At 43.8% G+C, this 23,923-nt stretch overlaps 1 protein-coding gene and 1 non-coding gene across 3 annotated transcripts in view; one reads left to right on the top strand and one right to left on the bottom strand.

Annotated features, from left to right (window-relative positions):
- The first annotated feature begins 6,635 nt into the window (after positions 1-6,635).
- OSTN (osteocrin) overlaps positions 6,636-23,923 on the top strand; it is a 69,751-nt gene continuing 52,463 nt past the window's right edge. The window contains exon 1 of one of the 2 annotated variants that reach the window (XM_054206560.1): positions 6,636-6,678. The gene's annotated coding sequence lies outside the window, so the exon portion shown is untranslated. Of the gene's footprint in view, positions 6,679-23,550; positions 23,711-23,923 lie in introns of those variants that run through there. The other variant, XM_054206558.1, reaches the window with a different exon arrangement.
- On the bottom strand, positions 20,446-20,518 carry TRNAV-AAC (transfer RNA valine (anticodon AAC)). The gene has a single exon. It is a non-coding gene; the product is annotated as a tRNA-Val (tRNA).

The following is a 23,923-nucleotide window of genomic DNA, read 5'->3' as shown; positions in this document are numbered from 1 at the left end:
CGAGGGTCAGGAGGATGGGGCCCTGCTGCTGGCCGTAGGTCTTCTGGCTCAGTTTAATTTACTATAGAAAGCTTTTCTGGTTATGCGTGTCAAACAGGAGACATGCTGGGAAACATCCACATCCTTCACACTTTGTAAAAATTCATCTGGCTCTTCCCTCTGCGTTACCTGTGTGTTTCTCACAATGGATTTGTCACTTCGTTTTTGGATTCACACATGAGTTTGAAATATTGAAGTGAAGCTCGACAAAATGTCTTAAATTTCTCACTTTCATCAAAATTCTGAGTGGTTGTATTTCAAATCAATGATACTTCCAGGTTTCCTTGGAAAAGTGCTGACCTCTAGCAAACGCTTATAAACGCGCTGACTTCAAGCTTCTCAAGAAGTCTGGTGGGTTTGATATGATTTCTCCTAGTATTTTGATGAAAATTTCACAGTTGTCTTGGTTGTATGGATATCATCATCCAGGTTCTGCTTAGGTATATATTTTAGTGAAAAGTGGAATTAGCGGATGTCTGGAGAGGATTACCATCTCCTCCAGCAAAATCCACTCTGTGAGCTCTGGTGTTCTGTTTTGCTTAGCTGAGCTGCCTAATATGTGTTGCCACGGTTCATGGTATGAGAAAGTTTGGATATCGGAACCATCTCTCCTGCATTTCCCCACGTGTGAAGTGTTAAGGACTATATTCAGCAGAGATGAGCTGAGAATTTTGTTGGCCGTCCAAACCGCCAAATGATTATGTGCATCTCTACCTGGTATTATAAACAGCACCTGAAGGACCTTCCATATTAGAGACTGAGGGTCTCCTTGCCAAAAGATGTTGTAGAGGCTAAACTTTTACATGTGTTCAATGGAAGACAAATATATCAAGGGTTACTAATCATACAAAATGCCCCTCTGACTCCGCAAGTTCCTGGGATGAAAATAATTGGAGACTGGAGGAATTTAAGGGAGAAGTATCATACATGTGTGCTCTGTCTAGCAACTGTTGTGGTCACTGGTGAGGCTGGGTTGCTTGCTTAGGTAGGTATTCACTCTGATACAATGCAACAAACACTAATAGATTTTATATAAAACTTCTTTCTATTAACCTATTTTTCTCATAGCTTTATAGTCTAGTTATAGTGAATACTGAATTTTCAGATGATTTGGGTATGGCTTGGAATATTTCCATCTAGAGCTGAATGAATCCTTTGAAGCTGCAGACCATTGGACATACAAGTGAATCTATATTTGATGGGAAGTTTTTGCTTCCTCAAAAAGTACTTATTAGTGCAAAAAAAAAAAAAAATACTTAGTGTCCCATGAATTATGCCACCTCTCCTGTGTGGCTGCTATGCTTTGGGCTCCAAGGTGAGTCTCTGCGTGAATCCTACAGCAACAGTTAACAAAGCTACTGTGCCCTAGAAGGGCAGCAAATAACAAATGTTGAGCATTTCTTTTAGTCCCGTTGCCAGCCTAATATTAGTTAATCCATTGATTAAATCAGATTTGAGTAGGATACATGACTACCTATTGCAGTGACAGAGACGAGGGCGCGTTTCCCCTTTGCTGACCTGCTATGCAGGCAGTGTCTTCCAGCAGAAGACCTGAGTAGCTACTGGTCAGTGTGTACTAGCTCTGCTGGGACACCAGCTGCCCTCTGGGAAACCACAGCGAGCAAGATGGTAGAGAAGGAAGAATAAAATGCTTGCCTGGTGGCTTGATGAGATAGTAACAACATACATGAAAATATTTTAAGTTTTCAGTGACTTCATGTGGTTGATTTGGGCAGAGAAACTGTAAGAAGAAGGTTCAACCAAAACGGGTCGAGAAATGAGTTTTGTCCTTTCCTGTGGGTCTTCAGCCCCATCGCTGCAGCATGTTTTTGCCCGCGCTCTGGTGGAGCAGAGTGGCCATTTCACGTGGCGCTGCACATGATGCAGTTCTTCGGTCCTTCCTCTTTTTGACCCCCCTAATCAATTTTTTCCACTTTCATTTGGAAAGAAAGAAAAGGTTGGGGGGGAGGGAGAAGCAATTTCTTTTTAATTGCTTGTTTGTCCTTGTCTATTCTCCCATCCTTTCAGATTTCTCAGAGCGGGGTTGGGGGTGTTTTGTCTCTCTTATTTTCACTGGTACCGATGGGGAAGAATGACATTTTCTGCTTGGATAGAAACCAATCGCTTCCCCAGACCCCCTTGAAAAAGCTTAATTTGCTCAACTAGTCAGTATTCCGTCTTCGTTAAAAAGTCCCAGACTGGAATTTGGATTTAATCCTTTGACTCACGTTTTTCCTTCTCTCCCCTGCCTTCCACATCCCCACTTACACTTCCCAAAGTACTTTCCTCACCACCTTTTTTTATTACCGTGCACTCAAGTTACCCTTAGCTCAGGAGCAAAAAGGACCAAAAAAAAAAAATACCTCACAAACAAAAGCAAATAAAAAAGCCCCTCACCAAAGTAAATAAATAAGTAGACAGAGAAAACAGGCTGCTAGTTCATTTTCTTCTGCCTTTCCCTTAAGGCATGAGGTAATGCCAAACTATTCAGTGTGTGATGCAACTGCCTGATGGACATTCAGAGAATCCCAGCAGTGGCAAAAACAGAGTTTACCCAAGCGCGAGTTGGCAGTGAGACCAATCTCTCCAACAAGAGGCTATTTAAAGCCACAATGTGATGCATTTTTAACATTTTTATTCAGCAAAGGATTTAATTGCTCACTGACAAACTACCTAGACATTTGTGCCTGGGTGTTTGTGACTGGAATTGTTTGCTATCTGTGTATTGTTTCAGAGCTGTTCAGTCGTCAACTGAGAGTCTGAGGTGGGAATGAGAATTTGTTCCCTTAGCACTTGCTGTCTGAGATGGGTCAGGAAGGGGTTTACCCTCTGGTCATGTCTTGCCTCTTACATTTTTCTCCAGTTATTTCTTCCCAGCAACCTTTCCCCTTCTGCCAGCTTGCTCGTAAAGGGTGGTGGTGAACGGGATATGAAGATGTACTTGGCTATATTAGCTTCACCTGGAAATGAGAAGCTGTAGCATGGAGAGGTTAAATGTCTTGCTGAAGGATGCAGAGATAATCTGTGACAGATCAAGGAATAGCCACAGTTTCTGACTTGGAGCCACCAGGATGACTTGACCGTGCAGATGACCTTTACACTAGCTCTGCAGCAGCACAGCCTACCTGCCACAGCTCCACAGGCTTGCTCCCAGTCTGTGCCCCTATGGAGCACGCTGTTACCGCATCCACTGTAGCTATTTGATGATAGCTCATGTATATCCATGCACCTTGGTGTTCCAAGCCTTGCATGAATGTCACTGTATGCCAGAAATATGTTACGTATACTCCCCATCGACGGCAAACTATGATCCTCAATCATCTGTGCATTTCTGTCTATAATTCTTACCTACCTCTGGAAGTCTTGAGGTTGGGTTAATTTTACCACTTAAAAACCACTGGCACTTAAAAAATTTGCTGCATCAAAGTCATGTCATGTTGTCTCGTAGGACTCAAAGACATGTTTCAGCGTTCTGCTGAGCTGGGGCCTTGATATCTACTGAACGTCATCCTTGGCCAGGAGCAGCTTTGTGCAAGGCAGTGAAGGATGATGGAGCTGCACGTGCAGCTCAGCAGCTTTATTTCATTAGAGCTATCCAAGCAGATGAACCTTAGCAGTATCTCTTTGGAGGTGTCAGCAGTGAGCTGGTATTTTCAGCAACTAAAGCACCAAAGTAACCCTTTTGTTTAGTAGTGAGGGCTCATGGGAGGCACTGTATCTTGCAGTGCCTCAGTTTCCCCACCTGCTGAATGCCAGTAGTGATGGTTGTCTTCCTCTGCGAAGCCCTCGGAATCTGCTGATGCCGGGCTCTCTGCAGGCAGGCACTGTCGGCTCCCAGGAGGTCGCTGCGGGACTGACCATCTGTGTGTATCGGAGATGGGAGGAGAGTCCAAGAAATCCCAGGCAGTCTCACTCCCGGTAGCCACCCTCTCATCACAACACAACTTCTGGTACTCTTTGCTTAAGTATTAATTAACAAATGAGCCAATCCAGAAGCACTTAAATGATTGGCTTGGGTTGACTGTCCATTCCCTTGAGGCTTCTAGGCTCTTTTTTTTTTTTCTTTTTTCCTTTTAAATCAAGGCAATGTGTTAAATGTGGTGACTGTGTTGACATTGCACAATATAGAACCACCCGCTCCTGTATGGGGTCCTTTTGCTGCCTTTGCATAGGACGTTACTGCAGAAACATGTTGCCGAGACGTTGCCCTCTATGCCATCTCGTTGCATGGCAGGAGTCCAGGCCAGCACCCGGGAGTGAGTCAATGTATGAGATTAGTTTAATCCTCTCTCAGAATCCTCTGATGGGGAGGGGAAGGACAATGACCTAGTGCCAGCGTTTATTTTATCCACAAGTTCAGTTTGAAAAGGGAGGAGAAGGTGGTGGTGGTGGGGAAAGGAGAGGGGAAAAAAAAAAACCACCTTCCTGGAGTTCATTGGGTCTGGAGTGGTGCCAAACCCAGGGGGCGGCTACCGAATGGGGAGTGAAGAAAAGCAGGGAAAGAAGAGTGGAATGATGATTAGAAATCACAAATGAAAGAATCCTGAAGAGGGGGGGAGAAGAAAAAACAACAAAAAACCCCTCTGCCTCTCTGAATGTCTGTAGGGAGGAAAAAATTCCTTGCCTTTTCTAAGAGTCCTATTCATCAGCAGATGCACTTGCTTGGCTGCCAAGGGAAAGGAGCACCCTGACCGGTCCTCCCCTCTCTCCTTAGGAGGCACCTACTGGCTCAACCTTGGTCTGAGAGGAAATACTGTCTCTCACTGCTGAATCTTCTTTTGTGCTCCTGTTTCTCGCAGGGATCTTTGGTCTCTGTCCCGTTTTACTCCAGCCGCACCCTCACTGGCTCTCAAAGGTGGATGCATACATCTGTAGGCAACTCTGAGATTGCTAAAGACGCCTTCTCCAGTCTGCTTAGCAGTGCAGAATCACAGCGTGTAGGTAGATGCCTTCTAAAGCCTCACCTGTGCACTGCTGTCAATGGGGAGCTCTTCTATGTAGACCAGACCCCTCACATGAAATCACCAATGTGTAGTATCCAAATCCAGGTGGGACTCCACATTCTGTGAGCAGTCCTGGATGTCTGGGCTGTTTGGATGTTTACGTGGTCAGTAAACTACAAGCCTGGGTTGTGTGCCTGCAGATGCTCGGGCTGAGCGCTGCCTGGAAGAGCCATGCTTGCTCCAGCAGGGCAGGAGCACGTGCTGGGCTGGGTGCACCACGGCTCAGTCTGGTAGCAGATCATCTGGGCTCAGCTCTTCCTTCTGTGCAGGTGCCAGGAATGTGAGCAGTCATCAAGAGAAGAGCCAGTGGTGCACCCAGGAGGAAGCAGGTTGCAGGGCACTATCCACAGCAGACTTCAGAAGGGAGTTTAAGTGTCTGCTTTACAAGGGGGCTGCTTGTGGCCCTGCCTCTGCCACAGGAGCCTGTTTAAGAGCCAGGAGACATCTCCTCTGGTCTTGGAGCTATTTCCGTGCATTTTGCTCATATTTCTTTTCTACAGGACAACTGTCCTGTACACAAGCCCCGAAGGACACCCAAAGAAAAGCGCATCTGTAGCCTTCTGGGTTTAGCAGCATTTTATTTTTCCTCTTTATGTATCCTCCCAGCTCTTTCAAGACCTTTTAAAATAGGAAAGAGCATTACGCATATCCTGCTCCCTCCTTTATGCAAAAAGCAGCTTTTAGGTCGGACTGCTTTCCAGCTGGGCAAGGCCCACGGTTCCCCTTGGAGGTCCCAAGCCCCACGTCTCTCTGCTGCGTCTGACCCAGCCAGAGGTTCTGTCTGCAAGGTTCTCTGCTGGTGAATGTGCTCGTTTGTTTCTAAAGACAGATGCTCTTTTTTTGTTTCAAAACACACCCAGGCAAGGTTCACCCTCAGCTTTATGCTTTGGCTTTATGCTTTGGCACACCCCTTGGACATCTCTGCCTGCTCAGCATCCCATCTCCTGCCAGGGACTCAGCTGGAAGGTCTCAGCATCAGCAGCCAGCTCCCATCTACCTCTCCTCCTAGGTGAACCTTACCTTCCCGGTTACAACTTCCGCAGGAAAACTGGATTCTTATTTCTCGGGCAGCGAGACCACGCAGTTGGCATGCACAGAGCAATGCCTTCTCTTTGCTTCCTCAGGCAGTTTTGAAGGTGCCTCAGGGCAGTCTGCCTGTGTAGGTGGGACGTGACCCTCAGCGCTGTTATGCCTCATCACCGGCATCGGTGTGTCCCTTGGGAAAGCTTCTTGCTGTCCCTGTGGCTTCCCAGTCCGTGCGCCGACAGCCCCATCTTGCGGCACGACCTGAGCTCGCCCCGCGCGGAGCTCGCCAGCCACAGTCGCCCGCGGGTCATTTCCAGGAGCGAGTGGGTTTCAAGAGGACAATCTTTGTCTCTTCTGTGGCCTTAGGAAGAATGATCAAGCCTGGCAGTCCTGGGGAGAGAAACCCCTTCAACGGCTCTGAAGGCACAGGCTTGGACCCCTGCAGCAGCACATGGTGGAGGGGGGGGAACTCCTTAATATAGCGTATAAATGCTCCCGTGCCTTTTTCCTGGTTCCCCCAGTAACACACATCCCATTTTCTTTGAAAGGATTGCGAGGAAAGAAAGGAAGGAATAGAAAATACATTATCCAGGAAGACTATCAGCTAAAGGTAAAATACATTCTAGCCAGTGGTGTAGAACCCCAGGGGAGTGCAGATCTCTGTGTGTAATGTGTGTGTGATTTTTTTTAAAAATTATTTTATTTTATTTTTTCGACCAGATGTGATGTTTGGACCTGAATCCAAATCCGGATCTGAATTTCCTCACGGATCAGGTTTCTTTTATTCTGGGACCCCATTTTAATTTGTGGACAGTTAGGGAGACAGAAACACATGTTTCCTGGAAGCAGTCTGTGTGATGCTGGATCCTTAAGTATCAATAGAAATGACTGAAATACCACATGTGAGTGTTAGTGGACATGGTAACAATTTTGGAAAACTGAAGCCTTCTTCCTGGAGTGCTACAAAATGTAATTGTTTAATCTCGTAGGGCAGAGTAACTGTTTTTAGAAGCTGGAAGTCTAATTGATGTAGACCCTTTTTCCTGCTGTTCTCACCTTAGCGTGCTATTTATCAAGCATGCTTATTGCATTCATTTTTGCCTGTTCTTTTAAATTACTTTTGACTACTTTTTAACACATCACCAGGGCTTTCAGAGTGGCGGAGCTGCAGTAGAGTAAGATACCTGTTTAGTGGGAGAATGATGGAGGGGGAAGACCCCCCTGCTCTGCCCAGCCCCTGATGATTGCCCTTGCTGTGTTCCTTCTGATGGCAGCAGAGTACCAAGTTCCACGTATTGGCAATTGATGTCATTTGGGAATCAGGAGTGCAGGAGCTGCGTAATCCCAAAGAGGTTGTAGAGACTTTGCTACAAGCAAACGAGTTCAGGTGTACTTGACCATCAGAATCCAAACCCAGTGCCCCAGGATCCGCCATCCCCCGGCGATGGGGCCATGTGCAGTAATACTTAAACCAAGCGTGACAATACAAGACACAGTTATCCTGGGTTTTCAATTACTTTGCAGGAAGCTGTCAGGAAATAAATATTCCTGGCGCAGACCACTAAGTCTAGAGTTTAATTCCTCTGTATATTTTACTAACGTGATCTCAGATTATAACTCTGCAAGTGGAAATCCAGGGGGTGAAATCTGCTGTGCAGTTCCACGGTAAAGTATATGTGTGTGTGAAAGGGGTGGGGAGAGAATCCTGTGCGGCTTTCGCTGCTCAGCTGTCCACTGAGATCTGGCTAGGGTAAACATAGGTTTAAATTGTGTTTTTTTTAAAAAAAAAAAAAAAAAAAAAAGAAAAAAGTGATCAGTACTCAAACCTGATTCACTGTTCTGTATCTTCTGTAGGAAAAGCATATTCATTTTGCCTTACATTTACATAGCTGCGAAAATAACATATATTAAAATATAGATCAAACTGTATTAGAGTTTAACAGCACTTCCCAAATTATGGGCTCATTTTGCATACGTATAACTGCTAAAGCAAAATTCCAGGCAGTGAGGAATCACGTGCAGTATAAACACACAGGTTTGTTTTGGGGACTGATTTCAGATGCAGCCTTTACACGCAGTCAGGGTTAAATCCTGCACAAAAATCAGGGAGTAGCTTAATACAGGTGCTGTTATTTTGTCAATAACAAGCTTCAGTTATTATTAGCCCTCTCGCATGAGGGATACTGAGGCAGGGGCATAAGTCCGTTGTGTGCTAAGGCAGAGCAATGGTCTGCATTAGCCATGGGAAGGACACTGCAGCTTTAACCCTGCAAACAACATTTTGGATGTTTTACCTCGTAGATACGTCCAACTGGGGACTGGTTAAGTATCCAGCCCTATTTTCCTGCTTCCTTGCTAGACAGCCTACTCCAGAATGGAATAGTAGTTACAGCTGTGAGTTAATTGGCCTTTTCTCTGTGTGGCAATAGTCTATTGTAACATGTGTCACTTGTATCAGTTTCAGTAACACAAAGCATAATGCTTTCTTGGCCAGTTAGGCACCGGCAGACCTTCTAATCTAACACGGTAATTAAGACTTTGCCTCCATCCAGCTCTGGGGAATGACGGGGTATGAGCTCTGGGGCTGGGTGCAGGTGCTTTATTGCATACTTAGTTGATGAATGCCCAACACTATTTGCAACCACTGTCTTCTAGCGCTGTAATTATATTTAGGTTGTTACAGTGACTTACTGTAAGTCTGGTCAAGTATTGCAAATGGGTGTTAACAGTCACGTTGCATTTTTGATCGATACCTTAGATTTTGAAACACAAAGTAGCAGACAAATGCTGTTAATGTTACAGTGGGGGAAACTGAAGCACCACAGGTTTGTTTTCAAGATTGCTTGATGTTGGTCTCACTTGTAAAAGGAAGATGTCTGCACTCTACCATGGCTCGTGGAACAGAAACATCCACATTAGTGCCTTCAGCCACCCAAACCAGCGATGTGTGGAGATACAGCCGAAGTCTGAAAGATGAACGGCCAGACTGTCACAGTGCTGTGCTCGGGCAAATAAACCATAAACCCTGGTGTGTCTCTGCTGCCCCACTTCTGCTGTTGCTCCTGGTGGTGGTAGAAACTCTCTTAGCTCGGCCACCAGTTACGTGCCCCAGTTTGCATGCAGCATCCCTGTGCTGCTCACTACAGAAGGAAGAGAAACTTGGTCTCATAGTTTGGGTTTGGTTGTGTGTTTGTTTGTTTTTTGGTTTTTGTTTTGTTTTGTTTTTTGTTTTTTTTTTTTTTTTTTTCTGGTAGTGCTCTTTAAGTAAGCCAAGACCTAAGATCTTAAAGCATGGGTATTTAGGTTCACTACTTCTTTATCTGGCCAGGAACCAGCCAGTTTTCCACTGGGCATCTCTCCCTTCCACGAGAGCAAAGAAAACCAGCAGCGCAGCACTGCACAGTGTAGGACCATGCAGGTTTATTACTTTGGCATCTGTCCTTGATGTTTGCAGGCCTGCGCAAAGCCAGACAAAGGCACGTACGTGCTTAAGGGCTTTAGAGGGTCAGCATTGCTCAGCAGAGGCGGGCAGCACATTTACTGGGGAATTGTTTGGATGCTGGTTCTTCCGAGTGCAGGAAACACAGAGAATACTGACTGGGTTTGGTTTTGTTTTTAAAACAATCTTTTGCACATGCTTAGTGAAACTCTGATGCTCATTTAATATTTATTCAAACAAGCTGCTTTTGGTGTGACTTTTCTTTCAGCTGGCACTGGGATTTGTTCAGCTTTCTGCCCTAACCAGCTCTAGAGCCCATCCCCCCAATTTCAGCAACAGCACAATTTTTTTGTGCATAGGTACTTAACCAGGGTCTGTCCCTTCTGATACATTATCGTGTCTTTTAGCCACACACCTCCGCCTCTCCCACATACAGCAGTTAGCAATGGGTTATGTCACACTGGGTATGACAGTGAACTGTCTGCCGCAAGTCAGAGGGGAGACCCACCTGTGTGGTTATTAAGTCTTTCTCAGGCGCCAGAAACACTTGTGGGGGATTCCTGGCCCGGGCCAACAATAGCGGGAGTTCTGCCATTGACGTCAGCAAGGCAGTAATTTCACCGAAGGTCCCTAACGAGATGCGATGGACACAAACCAGGACTCTAGAACAAATTGTTCTGTATCCCATTACTCACCTCCCGCGCCAGCCCCTCTCCATGCGCAGCACATGGCAGAACCTCAGGATATTCTGCAACCCATGTGTACGCAGCATATCTTTCCTAGAAACTGGAGATAACTGCAACATCTTGGCTGAGTGACATCCCTTTGCACTGGGCCTGTCCTTCAGGCTTCTGTATCCTACGGAGCCCTCTGTACCACGCTCCGTGGTTTGCCTGCTGTTCCTTTTGGGAAGCACAGCTGCCAGCTCAGGCTGGGACAGTGTTTACATGCCCTCCTCTCTGCGACACCTGCTTAGATAACCGAGACAGACCCATATCTTCCTAACCAAAAAAGCACAAGCATTTATTTGAAAAGCAGGTCACTGGGGAGTGTTTATAAGGGGTCATATGGATTCTGAGCGGTTATAAAGCCCTTCCTAAAGCTCATTAAGAACCTGCTGCGCAAAGGGAGTCGCAGCTCTTTGACAAATCATCTCAGGACTGTCACACAAAGGCAGCTTAATCTGAACTGTCGTATGTTATTTAGGCTCATGAGTGATGGAGGAAGAGAAGTTCTGGAAATGAGAAAGGGTATTAAGCCAAGGGAAACCATGTCCTGGGCTTTTGGCCGGTAATGGGCTTAAGCATAGATCATTTGAATGTCAGGCTGTTAGGCTGGCGTTAGACCTATAGGCTACTTAAAAATAGGAGCATCTTAATAATTTAAGAGAGTATCAGAATCAATATGTGTGAAGCGATCAGAAATAGGCTGGTATAATTTCAGGAGCCTTCTGCTGCATGGCTGGACTTGCTGCAGGAGGAGAGGATGCAGGATATTCTTAAAAACTGAAAAACATCTGTAATGACTTACTTGTGGAAAGATTTTCACCCTGTATTGAATCTGCGTATATAAGCAGACATATACTCTTCTGTTCTGTTGGCACCAAAGGAAAAATTGATTTCTTTAGCGCAGACAGAGAACTGTCTATTTGATTTAAGGTCTGTTGTTGGGAGTGATAGTGTTTGCTCCCTACTGTTAAAATACATGCAGGCAAACATAGAATTATGTGGTAGACATGCTAAATGTTTATTAGTTTTTTCAAGGCTAACCACAAAGAGAAAATGAAAAACAGAAGGGGAATAAACTCTTGTTCTTCAGGCTTTCCTTTAACTAATGGGAAGAAATAGCTCTAGGCTGGTTAGTGATTTGCTGTCTACAATGGAGGCCCCAACCCAGCTTGCTGGTCGTGGTTCAAATTAGCCTTGAACTGATCAGATCTGTCAATTCCTGCTCTCTTTACCTGTCTCTCTTCCTGCTTGCAACCCCGTCCTCACCATATCCAGATAGCGGGAATGCACTTGAGAGTTCCCAGATGACCACCATGTCACACCCTACAGAAATCTGGGACAGTCCTTCATGGTCATCTTCCCAAAGCTGCTACTCCGGCTCAAAGAGCTACCTTTACTTCTGCACGTCTGGGCATGCAGGTATAACACCTAAAACTTTCAAAGTGGAGACCAAGAGTGAAATACAGGTTCTTCAGGTGCAGAAAGTGCCTAGATAGCTTGGATGTTTTTCTTTGCTACATTGGGATCTCTGACATATGGCTCCTTGCTGGATGTTCCTGCTGCCATCTGGCAGAGGGAGATGGTGCACATATGTGCATATGGATACATGCATATACCAACACCATCCCTTTGCAACAATAATGCTTTGTTTTGCACACGCAAAATCTTCTGTAAGAGGTGGTGTGCTTCGCATTTCATTTTATGTAAGTCAGAACAATTCATGACAAAGGGATCAAGAACCTAATGGAAAAATCAGTGTTGGAAAATGTTTATGTGGGAAGGGTTACTATCACACCAGAGGGCTGTCATTGCTTAGCTTATTAGATCCGCTAGTGCTTGGGAGTGATGGAGTGCTTCACCAGATCAGGAAGATTAAGGCAGATGAAAGGTTCAGGTTTCCCCCTTTGCTCATAGGTGAAAAACAGAGGAAAGAAATGCTTTATGGGGGGAGCAGCAAGATGAGAATTTGCTGCTTGCCAACATCAACTCTGAGAGGGATTTGACCAAAATAAAGGAGCACTCGCACTGGCAGATATTGGCTTTGCATTGGAGAGGAGTTAATTAGAAAGACAGAGCCAGCCTTGCAAAAATCATATCTGTGCTGTCATGTACACCAAATAACCCAAGAGAGCGTGGTTTGTTTCCGTAATAGTGACTTATAGGGCCAAATAACACTTCTTCAAACCTTTGGCTAGCAGCCATGAAGTCATCTTTAAACAGATGCTGTCAACATGAAAAATCATTATATATATTAGTTTGGAGATATATATCTATATTAACATTCCTAATGTGTATTACTAAAATAAACTCCTTTTGCTTTTTTTCTTTAAGCCTCACTGACTCTTTGCCATCTCTGTGGTCTATTTGCCTCAACCCAATTTTGTTTCCAAAATTTGACTAGTCAGTTCTCCCTCGATCCACAAGCCTTTTCAATGACAGCATCAATAAAAGGAAAAATGACAATTTTGTTGCCATGTAATCTCATGTGGGACCACAGGTACGTTTGGAGGCATTTTTCCCCTAACTGCAGTTTCAGCTTTCCACACGTTAGGAATTTTTTTCAGCTGACTCACTACAACGCTCTTTTTCTGTTGTTTTACCACCTGGTTAGGTGACCATTACTAGGTCTCTCTAATGTAGTTTATTCTAAATTACTGGGTAGTCATTACTGGGTTCATAGTATCATTTTATCTAGAATGCAAATGAGCTGTTGTGGGGGGCTGTCTTATTCATTTTGTGTCGTTCCCTCCCATCCCCTGTCGTGTGTGTCCCTCCCACCCCCCCTCTTTTGAGTGTATTTTCTTACTGAACCGCTAAGTCGAAGGCAAAAGCTACCTGGCAAAGGATATTTATAAAAAAAAAAAAAAAAAGCAAGGCAGAGCTTTGAGCTATTCAAAGCAATCACAAGCAACACTTTCTTTGGCATCAATTCAGGTAATTGTTGTGACATGTTAGTGACTTATAGTGAAAAAATCCAGGTCTGAGAGTGAGGGTGATTAGATAAATGTATGTTTATGATGGGAACAGACCTTGTTAACAGCTTGTGGCATTTATGTTCCTCTTAGATCACTGGTTTATGATCAGAAGCTCTCCAGTGGGAAACACAACTGCAGTTTCTCAATATACACCTGACAACACTTAGTTTCAATGACTCTCTCTGGCTCTGCTGCAGACTGTGTGTTTGCTTTTGGGCACCTCACTTGATCTCTTAGTGGTCCGCTTCCCATAAAGCAGGGATCTCCGTACTGTTTTGTTAGCTTCTGTGGAGGATCTGGGGAGGCTGGAGTGGATTCACCAGTGTGAAACAGCAAAGAGTATGTGCAAATAGCTGTCTTGTGTCTAACTGCAATTCCCAGCAAAGATTTCTTACAGAAAGGCAGCAAAGACCAGGTATGGGTTAACAAAGAAAGGTCTGGTATCTGCAGCAGTGCATGTGTTTGGATGGGATTGACCTCCTGGGATTCCTCCTGGTGCTTGTTTAATCTTGGATTCTGCGAAACCAAGAGTAATAGTGATGAGCATAATGATGCCATGCCCCCGGGTTCTCTTACCGTTACCATGAAGCAGTTCATAAATGGATTGCCTTGACATACTGGACTTTCTTCTTGGAAACTGAACTTGTCACAGGTTATTTACTATCATTAATTTTTTATGCTTATTTGAAACTCTTCAGTCACTGGGGATAGCCACAGATTTAAGAACTCTGTACTGCCACAAACTTCTTCACAGCTTGATATTATTCATATCCTGGATTTGGGGTAATATCTACCTTTAAGAACAACAATACGTGAAGTCAGTGAAATGCAAACAGTGATTTCAGCCATTGGGGAAGAAAATATTAATGAACAGTCCACGAACTCCCAAAGCTTTGGTTCAAGTTTTGGATAATGATTCGGCTCTGTCTTCTTTCTAACTGAATGCGCTCCCACCCTGATTGTGACGTAAAAATCAGATAGTCTCAGTGGGTAATTTTTGGTAGAATAAATTCATTATTGCTGTAGTATCTGATTGATTCGGAAAATAATTAAAGTTGGCCTCATGATTGGGTAGAGACAACACGAAAGGCTGTAAATCAGCAAGACCCAAGAGGGTCTTGCACTATCCATTGTCACTTTGGTTCTGACCACACACACTCTTGTTCTTATTTTATTTTTTACTACGATTATGTTTTTTTTTTTATCTCCAAGAGTTAGTTTATAGTTTCTGCTTTGTAGTCATTGTGATGAACTTGCTGAAGTCCATATTGATTTCAGATTTTCTGCATCAGAGCTGCTATCTCAAAGACACTCAACTACCTTTCTGTCTTGGCATTATATTACAAAGCTATATCTATCTTGGTGGAAACTCTAGTAATGTGAATAAGGGGGGGATAACATGTTTGGAGAGTGGATAATAACATCTTCACACCAAGAAATTAGGAGCTTTTTGTTCCTTAAATAATAATATGGAGTTGTATAAACTTAGCCTGTTCTTGTTTATAATCTTCAAATATTTTCTTGTACCTCTGTAATGCAGGAAAATCTACTATGATACTGTGTCAATATTAATAAAATGCATCTCTAGTTTTAAGAAGTTTTCTCTATAAATAATTATCATTTTTTTATTTTTAAACTGAGGAATGTGATGCCTTGTTAAATAGCCCTTTCTGATTATTGCTAAATTCCAGGGACTGGGGCTGGTACTGCAAGACCAAAGGGAAAAATAAAAAGCATTCTTAACTAAGAATCTGAATCCTTGGTTTCCCATGGTAGGCATCAGAGGGAGATCTACAATACTAGCCCAGAATGTTTGTTTTATCATAAAGCATAAAAAGAATTTTTATTTGAAGGAAAAGTAATTTTATCTATAAACAAATTACTTCTATAATATCTTATAATAAGAGAGAAAATGGATATCAACACTAGAAAACCCACTAGATCCTACACGAGTTTGTGTAATATCTCATATGACCGTAGAGGCTGAAGACCCTGGTCTTCCACCAGGGGTAGTGTCCCGTCGGTCTGAGTCATGCATTTGAAGAGATTATCAAACTACTGTCTTTGATCCTCTTTTAACTTCAGCTAGAAGGGATTCATTGACTCCCTTGGCTCAACCACGGTCCTGTCTGAAGCCTTGAGCCAGAGTTCAGCAAGGTTAATGGAGTTCTTTCACTTGGCTTAACAATCTTTGAATCAAGCCCATCAAGATGGCAAGATGAGGTGTCTGCCACACAATCCACAGAAGTAAATAAATATGCCTATTAAAAAAAAAATTAACAAAAGCTTGATTGAAGAATAAGTTGCGAAATACAATCGGTATTTCTCCATGTTTAGTTGTGTAACTGTCAGGGCTGTTCTTGTTCCTTTAAGCTTTGGTACAATCAGTTCCTTGTATGTTATCCAACAGATTTTAGGGGATTATAGGAAGTTTCAGTATCAATAGACAACATCTGGCTTTCTGACATTCACGTCTGCATGAAGTAGGATTTATTCTGCAATTCAGGAGCATCATTATAATATTTGTTTCAGTATTTCAAAAGTGCGTGTCTGTTCATCCTCAGTAATTCTTCAGGGATATGCGCTGTTTTCACTGTGTTTTTCAAGTTGCTGTGGTAACAAGGACATATTCTGCTTATTATTTTCCATGTGCCAGATCTGTGACCTGGCTATTGGCCCAATTCTATGAGGTATTTAATATCGCCTGAAAGCGTCAGAGTTCCATCAACTCACATGTAAATTAAAAGTTAGCGAGGTCATTTAGTCAACCTCACTGTTGTGAAAATGGTTATATGCCTATGGCTTCCATGGGTATCTTCCATGGAAGAATACAAATCTGATGCGCTTCTTTGGCTGCAGGTACCTGCCGAGTGATGCAAGTGTCAGCCAGACCCGCTGAACAAGATGTGGGAGAAATCAGGTGGAGTTGTCCTCTGTAACAAGAGAAACAGAGGGAAATCAGCTTCTACCTTACTATCTAGAGGTATTTTGTTTTTCCAGGCCGTATCCCATAATTTGTACCTATATTTCTTGGGCAGAATACCAGAAAGGGTAAATGTCAACTGGGCAGGTGTTGCTTTGTGTAGGATCTCTGCAGTTAGAGCAGATTTGAAACACAGAGGTAGGCTTCTCTGAGTGTTGTCATCTTTCACTATGTGGCCACATGATCATGGAATCATACATGCAGTAGCTGCTCAGGGCGTGCAGTGCACAGTGGAATAGGCACTTGTTCGAGTTGCCCCATTCCCTTGTGTTGCTGTCACAGGTCCCTTCTCAGTGATGTAGGGTTCACTACCTGAAGTTGTGTGGCAGAGCTTCCTGGGGATTAAATTATGCCATACCTAGGTGCACAGAAAACTACAGAGAGTCATATTCTCTAGAAATTTACACTGATTCCACTGTGTCCTGCCAGCCACTCACTGCCTGCTCTTCAGGGTAACAGTTTGCTACAAGACCCACCATCTTTGCATACAGTCAAAGTAAGACTGAACCTGCAACTGAAGAGTGTTCTGATGTTGCCTGAAGAATGTTATTTTGTTAGTGTTGCTGCCCCTTCCTAAGAGAGGCTGAGAACTGGCTCAAACCAGACTGCACTGTACGCCCATTTGCTGGGCTAGAGTAAACTGGAGAGAGCGCAGTATGGATTCATGCTGGAACTAGCAACTTCTAGGAGTGCTGCCATCACTTTTTACTTTCTGCAAGATCTGTTGAAACTTCCAAGTTCAAATTTTTGGAGATTCAAAAGCGATGGCTGTATTTTGGTTGAGAAAACATTGTCTAAAATGCACCTTTGAGCAGGCCATTGACTCATAGGAGGGGCAGGCACACTCTGTATAGTAGGGCTGGACTTCACAGGGAGCTCTCAGGTGCTAAGTTCCAAACATTAAGGAATATACGTAAATAATGAGGTGTCACATACCATTTAGAATATGCTCTAAATACTGGCACCAGACAATTCACAGCACCAGACAATTCATGGCCTCACATAACTTTGTGTTGTGATAAAAGCATCTGACTTCTGACTGATATAAATCACAGTTCTCTTAGTGCTTGATATAGGAGATTGTAAGTCTGAGCTACGCTTAGATGTGCATATGCTACAGAATGAGCATTATGAACCCAAATCTCACCAGAAATCTCAGGCTTGCTTTCTTCCCATTGATGACTTACCTGTGCAGAGGAGCTTTATAGTGCAAGGTGGAATAATGATTCTCAGTTATGTGAAGCTCTCCTATATTTCCCTTTCAAGGTATTGCACAAGTACTTTGATATAATGGAAAATCCAATGACAGAAGTTTTGTCTTGCAGAGGAACTGTCAGATTGAGGTCCCATCTAGTCCTGTCTAGTCCATGGCCTGCAATATGTTTATCTTTGAAGTCCAAGAAACCCTGCAGTGAACAACCATGGAATTAGCTATACACAGCTGAAAACTTATTTGTGTTATGATGTTAATTTCCAAAAAGTATCCTTTCCAAGGTTTGTTAATGCAAATCTTCTATTAATCTTCATTAGAACAGATTCAATGCTTTCAGGAGATGTTTAAATGAAGGATACCTTAAAAAAATCTCATGTTGGAACAATTAGAGAAATAGTTTTCTGATAAAAGGATACACCTGAATGTTATTTTTCATTATCAAATGAGAAAGGGGAATGTGGGCTTAGTATTTGAGGTTCTGGGAAAAAGTTAAATTCTGCACTCTCTTGTGCTTTGGGCTTCTTTTGTGGTTATGGGAAAATTGCTTGGATTTGGATAAATGCTCGCATTGCTGTGGCTCAAGAAATTACTGCATGTCATCTGAGTCGTGGTCGTTGTCTCGATGCAGGCGCTCAGCGCTCTCTTTATGTAAGGCCATGCTGCCTTAGTGAAGCTTCCTTTATTGCGTGCTAAGCTAAATATTACTACTTTGAATTGGCTGAGAGGCGAGAGCTTTCATAGAGGTGGCTCACCCAAACCGGGTGCTGCATGGTAGCTTACTGGTGCCTCTGGTCTCTCTGTGTGAAATGTATTTTGAGCATGAGTTCACGTTTGCTATGCCATGTGGCTGGAGCCAGATGCAGTGGAGCGCCAGCCTGAATATAAGGCAAGGTTGTGCCCTGTGTGCCTTGTGTTTCTCTGTCCATGTGAATCAGTTGAACTTCAAACTGCATCCAGAGCATGAGTTGTAGCTGTGTGGCTGATCGCAGCTTGGCCTTGAGTGTGAATCCTTTCTTTGGTTTTCCACCTCTAACTTGGGGAAGGTCACATATCCCCAGCAAACAGCTGAATTGTGAGGATAAGTGCATAAAACGTCAAGATCAGAGAACTGCTAAAAGTACTCTGTTGGTATTGCCGTGAAAAATTCATGCCATGCCCATGTTAGCTTATAGGCTAAAGAGCAGGTAGGAGTCACTCCTGGAGAAGTTTGGATCAAAAGTAGAGAGTTTTGGTTTTTTCCTCTGATTTTCCATACTAAAACTCTGACTTTCCACAGCCACTAACCAGCACCAAGCATTGGCACACAGAGATCATTTTATTCAGAAATGAAGGTGAATGCTTTGAAAAGAGAGCACCAGCTGCCATGGAAGGGAAGAGCAGAACCTGGATTTAAGACAGAATTGGCTGTGTTTGTATCTAGTCCAGTGTGTTTTATTGTCATGTTCACTTGGAGAAAGCATTGGATTGGGATACAAAAGCCCTGAACTGCTTCATTAACACCAGAGGATCCATCAATCGAGCTGGTCCTGCTCAGTCAGACCTTTTACATACTGTAGAGGGGATAAAGTCCCTGTGGTGCCTGAAAGGCATACGCTAGGGAAAACTGTTAGGGTTTTTCGTGACTCAGGCAAAGGCAAACTCATTCGTGGGACTGTTTTTGCTCAAGGACCTGGATGTACTTGGTGGGCGATGCTGCAGAATAAAGAAATTCAATGTCTACCTCAAGGAAATTTAACCCTTGGTGAGAATGCTCAATCCTGAATCTGCTATAATAGATGAAATTCTGTAATTACAAACTAAATGGACTTAATGAACTTTTGCATATAAAGATAAATCATAAATAACTGATCTGTGTATGTATCTGTACATGTATTTGTATATATTTGACAGATAAGAAGTATTAGTGACCTGAGCATGATGCAAATGGTATGGAATAAGGGGCGGAACGCCCTGGTTTGGGGGGAGGCAGAGCCAACTCTGCTCAGTGGGAGGCCCTGGCCCACACTCGTCGCTGTGGCAACCAGAGTCAGCTGACCTGGTTGGGAGGCGGGGACAGGTCAGGTGACCCAAACTGACCAATGGGGTGCTCCATCCCATCCGCCATGCTCAGTATAAAAGCTGAGGGACCGAAAGGTGGGCTCTTCTACAGTGGCTCTTCTTCAATGGGCTGCTTGTTCAGTGGCTCTCTTTCTTCAGTGACTGACATTTGAGGAGGACCCCGTCAGCTCATCTGACTTTTGATCCCGGTCAGTGTGTTCCAGTTCCCTTTTGTCACTGAGTCCAGTGTGGAACTTCCCCAGTGCCTGCCGGTGGCATCTCCCTGGGAGCTTGATATGGCTTTGTGTATATTTGTATGTATTGTATCTATTGCATTATTTCCTTTTTTTTTAATTATTATTAATAATTCATTAAAGTAGTCTAGTTTTTTCTAAACTCATAACTCTATTTCTCTTCTTCCTCCTTGGAGCGAGAGGTGGAGGAGAGCATCTATCATCTTGTCATTGGCCAACCTGGCCCAAACCATGACACATTTATTGGCTGTTCCAGACCAGGTACCTGATCTTAGGTGAGTCACATAGAATCATAGAATAGAATCATAGAATCTTCATGGTTGGAAAGGACCTTTGAGATCATTGAGTCCAACCATATACACACCAAAAAAAACCACCAAAAAAACCCACCAACAAACAATCTACAATCTCTGCCACTAGAGGATGCCCTGAAGTGCCACATCTAGACGTTTCTTAAACACCTCTAGGGATGGTGACTCAAGCCCCTCCCTGGACAGGCTGTTCCAGTGCCTGACCGCTCTTTCAGTAAAGTAATTCTTCCTAATGTCTGATCTAAACCTCCCCTGCCGCAGCGTCAGACCATTTCCTCTGGTCCTGTCATTATTCACCTGGGAGAAGAGGCCAACACCCACCTCTCTCCAACCTCCTTTCAGGTAGTTGTAGAGGGCAATGAGGTCTCCCCTCAGTCTCCTCTTCTCCAAGCTAAATACGTCCAGCTCCCTCAAAAAAACGCTAACCTCACAGGTGGTGTTTCCGCCCGGTTTCGAACCGGGGACCTTTCGCGTGTTAGGCGAACGTGATAACCACTACACTACGGAAACGCCCTGGCGCCCTCGTGTCTCTGTGTCCCGTGGGTAATTACATGCCACTGCTGTAAAGCGCTGTGAGACTGTGAGTGTTAGGTGTGATTCAGTATCTTTATAACAAATATACAGCACACGTTGCTTAGCATCACAGGTACTGTGATTCCAAAGGCTTGGCAGGCTGCCATTAGAGGTCACTGTAGCTCTTCGTGTACTGCACATAAAAAGCTACTCAGAATCACAACTATCATTGCTTATCTTCCATTTCAACGTATTTCATGGGTGTTTGCATAGGAAAGAATGGGATGGAGCTAAATGATACATAAGTTAGCTGAGATCACGTCTGGGAAATGCACGTGTTGAATAAAGATCACCAGTCTCCCATTTGGTTTCCTTAGTGATACTACAAATAGCAAAAGCAAGCCAGAGAAGATTGCACGAGAGTGTTAAACCTGTGCTTCTCTCCGGTCATGAGGATGTGAATCTGTCCAGTTTGGCATGCAGGTGTAGTTTCAGAAAAGCATTAAACATGACCATGAGAAGAGAGTAGCACAGATGGTCCTAGCTACTGCTGAATCCCCTGGGCTTGGGGCCTCTTACTCTGGACATACTCCCGTCTCTTCTGGATTTTGAGATAAACAGCGGAGTTTGTTGTGATTTGCGTTTGCTACTATCACATAAGAGAAATGGATAAATAATACTTTTGAAACTTTCCAGTAGGGAAAATGAAGGGAGAATGAAAAGGGGAATGGGAGAATGAAACACGAAATCTGCAAGAAATGAAGCATGGCTAATGTGGTTGGTGCCATACAAATTCCATGTATTAAACAATCTAGGTCTTAAGGAGGTTACAATACAGTGATGTGAGCAATTGTTGTTATAGTACTATTTGTACCAGTTTTTGTTGGCAGTAAACTGTAGTCAAAGTTTCCTCTCTTTACTTGAGAATGTAAGACATAATTTCTATGAATGTGTGCTTTTACTGTTTTGTATGATAAGCAACTGTATTGATCAAGAGGCATTTATTTTCTGCTAGTATAGCCACTTAGGGATGGGGGGGAATGGCATGGAGTTGATAAAAATGTTAAAACAGTGACTTCAGATAATGCCCAAGCGGAATAGAGCACTGATGTGTTATTCCAGATTCAGGGGCATCCACTATGGGACTGTGTAGCCCCGCATGGGTGTGCCCTCAGTATGCCAGAGCATTTTTCTCTCTGATGTGAATGAGTGGTGCTAAAGACGGTGCTGATCAGTAGAGATGAGTGTGGAGAATAAAAGTAATAGTGCTTGATTGGGTAGAAGCAAGCAGCTTGTGATGAGATGAATTATGCAGAGCCAAGTGATAAAACTCTGGGATCTTCAAGAAGAGATCCTGTGTGCAGAGCCCCAAGATGGGCAGTGTCCGTAGGTCAGATCAGAGTGAGCCTGATTGCATCCCAGTTTATAACAGCACAGAGGGGAGAGCAACGCTGTGCAGCACCACTGTGCCCCAAGCTGATCTATCATTTATATCACACTGCTTCCGTGTTCTTTGGGTTCTTTGCTGTTCCTCACGTTTTCTTCTTGGTGGATAACGTTCATCATCTCTTTGTTGTAAGACTAGTGAACCTATTACTGAAATTCTAACAAAGATTTGGGAAAACCAATGAAGTAAAGAAAAGCTGCTAGTGCTTAGTATGCTTTGCAAGCACACTAGTTTGGAAGGTCATTGCTAACAGAAGGAATTATTTTCCTCCTGTCAGTGGTCTGGCTGGAAGCTGTTAATGTCATGCAGCCCTGTGCTGGCCCGAGAGAAATGAGTGGTGTGAAACCTGCCAAGTTTTATTCAAAGGGTTGGTGTTCCTATCAGAAACCTTGCCACCCTAATGCACTTATGGGAAGTAATGAAAAAGGAGGGGGGAAAAGAATTTTTATGCAGTCATTTATGTGTGGCTGGGTTTTTAGCTAATTCTCTTTTTTTTTTAAATGAACTGAAATATCAACAGTGCAGCCTTGGATGTTCAAACATTGGTGATTATAGGATAGCTGTACTCTGGCAATGCAAATACAGCCCAGGTGTATTAGGCGGGTGACCTGACCTAAAACATAGGGATGTTTTAATGCTGCTGTACAAGGTACTGGTAGTAAACGATATCTGGAAATGGGGCTGCAGTGCACAGCAGAAAGGCTCTGGAAGTTATTTGAGTACAGGCTGGCAGTGTTTGGGATGGGGAATTACTGGGACAGGAAAGGATAACGAAGGAAGACAGATCTCAAGAGGAACCTGGGGCAGACTGAGAACTGATGCTGGCCGGGTACAGTTGCCAGTTGGGACACCAGCTCCTCCACTTGATCTGATCAATCTTCTTGAGCGACCAACTAGGCAGAGTAGGCTGGATGAGAAGACTGACCCTGTGGTGAAGAGCTTGAGGAACAGAGATTGGGCCAGAACCCAGGTAAAGGTAAGACTCTGAGAGGGTATAGAAGAGCATCATTACAGGGGCAGGAGGAGTTGGAAGCATGTTTGAGATCCCTGTGGTGTAAATCATTAATGATTAATAACTTTCTTAGTGTCAAAAGGCATTTTTCAGGTTGGGTTTCTCCATCCTGTGTTCTCTTTGTGGCGCTATGATAAATATCATTCCCTTGACCAAAGTGGGAAGTCAGCCTTGGATAGACCAACAAGACGGGAACAAAAATAGGAGGTGTGCAGTTCTCAGTTAGCCTGCTTTAGAGATGACAGCCTGTACAGAGTGAGTGTCCTCTCTGAGGCTAGTAGAGGTCTGTTTGGGCTCGGGGAGGTCAGTTCTGTAGGTCTGAGCAAACAGCTTGGACTATAAGTGGAAACAACCTCCCATGTTCTTTGTCACACAGTATCTAAGAAAATCTTACCAGAACACACTCATGCCATGTCGTTCAGAGTGCTGCTCTACTTCCCCTCTTCACTCGTGGTGCCTTTGAACATGCCCCAGACCTTTTGGCAGAAGACCTGAGAGATACTGCAGGAATGCCTCTGTGATGAGCTCCTGCCAACCCAGAGAAACAAGGGATGAGAGAGCCACCACGGTCAGAGCTGGGCTGAGCAGCTACGTTCTCTTAGACTGTAGAAACAGGACAATTTCCCCAGAACCCTGCAACCCAGCATCATATTTAGATAGTCTGCTGGGCTTCCTGTACACCCGTGTATTCTCACTGAGCATCTTGAAAGCATTTTGGCCAGAACCACAGGTAAAAGTTCCCTTCTGTTACTAATATTCTTTTTCCTGCATTTTAATTTAATTTCCTCTATCATTCCTTCTTTTTCCACTGCACGTTTCCCCTTGAAAGCTAAGATTGCACAAACGGATGTGTGTTCTTCCTCCCCAAGTGCATGTAGCCTTTTCTCTGCCATTTGAAGAAATTAACATTTGGGCTGCAATTCCCATTAATGTAACAGAGTGA

The sequence above is a fragment of the Rissa tridactyla genome, chromosome 6, assembly GCF_028500815.1.
Source record: "Rissa tridactyla isolate bRisTri1 chromosome 6, bRisTri1.patW.cur.20221130, whole genome shotgun sequence".
Lineage (NCBI taxonomy): Eukaryota > Metazoa > Chordata > Aves > Charadriiformes > Laridae > Rissa > Rissa tridactyla.
This window is presented reverse-complemented; position numbering and strand designations above follow the sequence as displayed.